The sequence below is a fragment of the Notechis scutatus genome, chromosome Z (assembly GCF_049901735.1).
Source record: "Notechis scutatus isolate UNSWTSFEM ecotype Mainland chromosome Z, rNotScu1.2, whole genome shotgun sequence".
NCBI classification, from domain to species: domain Eukaryota; kingdom Metazoa; phylum Chordata; class Lepidosauria; order Squamata; family Elapidae; genus Notechis; species Notechis scutatus.
In genome coordinates, this window is record NC_142025.1 from 55,005,140 (window position 1) to 55,007,740 (window position 2,601).

Genomic DNA, 2,601 nt, shown 5'->3' on the forward strand with positions numbered 1-2,601 from the left:
TGCATGATTCATTGGACTATATTCCTGGCTGCCTATAATTACACATTACTACACCAGGCTGTCATACTGATGCCACTGGGCTGTCATTACTATACCGGGCTGTCATGCTCATGATACTGGGCTGTCATGCTGATGCCTTGAGCTGCTGTCCCTTGCCAACTATTGTCAATGACCCAGCTCCTGCTTTGCCTGTGTTAATGATAGATGAATTCCAGACTCATGTCACTGCTTCTGATGTAGCAAAGAAATCTGCACAGGACAAAGTAATCTCACAAGTATTGGACTGGGTTAAAAGAGGGTGGCCCATACAGCACAATTCCAAAGAATTCCAACCCTTCTTTGCAAGACAGCATGAACTTTCAGCACAAAGGGGCTGTTTGTTATGGGGTTGCAGGGTAATAATACCATCCACCTTACACAAGCAGGTATTGGAATCCCTTCATGAGGGGCACCCTGGAATTGCTAAAATAAAAAGCTTAGCACGTAGTTATGTTCAGTGGCCCCAACTTGATAAAGACATCACTAACTGGGTTTCTGGGTGCCAGCCCTGCCAAGTCTCACATCCTGTACCTCCAAAAGCAACACCAATGTAACAGGAGAATCCAAAAAAGCCTTGGTCAACAGTACATATTCAAGGTAGAACCTTTTTAAGTAGCTGTGGCCACTTATTCCAAGTGGCTAGAAATGGTGCCCATATCATTCATCACTTCAGATGCCATCATCAGAACATTAAAAAAAATATTTGCAACGCATGGTCTTCCAGACCTTCTGGTGTCAGATAATGGTCCACAATTTACTGCTGCCAACATGGAACTATTCTTGGTGGGACTAGGCATCAGGCATGCCCTCTCTGCCCCTTCCCATCCTGCTTCTAATGGTCAGGCAGTCTTCTGCCAAAGAAGCCCTGATGAAAATGGGCCCAGGAGATTGGGAATCCAAAGTGGCCAAATACCTGTTGGTGCAGCATGTGACCCCGAGCCTCATCACAGGTTACAGTCCAGCAGTTATTAATGGGCCTTCATAACCATCTGGATAGGCTGCACCCCAATTATGCCCCTGACCATACACCTGAATCAAACATGGACCTCAGGGCATTCAAGGAGGGTGATGGGGTCTTTGCCAGAAATTATGGGGGATCGCCATTATGGACACCAGGAAAGGTGTTGGGTGTAACTGGACCCCGTTCTTACAAGGTGTTACTGGATGATGGGAGACTGTGGCATAAGCACATAGACCAGCTGAGAAGCCACCCAGCTCACCCTAGCAACACCCAAGAGTCCAACTCTGAAGTAGCCACCACTCCAAACCAAAAGCACCAAACCCCAGCCACACGGAAACAACACAGGACTTACTAGTGCAATCACTGCTGGGCCTCCCTGATCAATTCGATGATGATACTCCATCTTCAGCAATTGCCTGTGCTCCCAATAGGGTGACTACCTCACCCAGAATAAATACACAAAGGCCGACAAACTCAACTCCTACCACAATCGCTCCCAGCGAACAAACTCCAAGGTCTTTGCTCTGAAGAAACAAGCTACAGCCTGCATATCTACAAGACTACACATGCAGTGTAGTGGGGAGGAGATACAAGCAGGAAGCAGTGCGACAGCTGATTGGCTACCACATCTGACAGCGCGCTATATAAAGAGCGCTGTCAGACATGATCCGCTGTCGCCTGTCAGCTGCTGTGTTAGCACATGGTTTGATGTTTACCCTGTTAGCTATTAAAATAAAAGAGTTACCCTGAATCATCTAGTCTGTCTCAGTAATTCCCACTCTTATTTAACAGATTCACTAACCATGATAGGTACTAGTTATTATTTTTTTGTCTTGCATGCATTTGCCAAATCTCTTTTTCATTACTCAGATTTGGAATTTGTTATTAACTATCTCCATATGTTATTAAAATATCATATTTTAATATGTTATTAAAATATCCTACCGGTCAGAGGCATACATCACTCTAATTTCAAAAAAAGGTACTGATCAACATCTAATCCAGAATTATAGACCGATCTCATTGGTGAACGCTGATTATAAAATATTTATGACAATATTAACAGAAAGAATGAAGCCAATACTGAGTGAAATTATATATCCTGATCAAAATGGCTTTTTACCAAACAGACAAATAAGAAATAATATTAGAACAATGTTAAATGTAACTGAATATTATGAAGCCCACCCCGAAAAGCAAGCAGCATTAATATTTTTAGATGCACAGAAAGCCTTTGATAATCTCAATTGGCAGTTCATGTTACAACAAATAAAAAAAATGAACTTTGGTATGAATATAGAAAAAACATTACAAGCAATATATTTGAATCAAAGGGCAAGTGCATTATTAAACAGAGATTGTATGGATGACTTTAAGATAGCCAAGGGAATGAGACAAGTGTCCACTATCACCTTTCATATATATCCTGTCCTTAAAAGTGTTACTAACCAAAACCAGATAAAACTCTGAAATTAAAGGGATCAAAATCAAGAAGGAAGAATACAAAATTCAAACATTTGCAGAGAGTTAGTATTTATAGTAGAGGACTCATTAAATACTGGAGATATATTGTTACAAGAAATAGAAAAATTTGGGGAAGT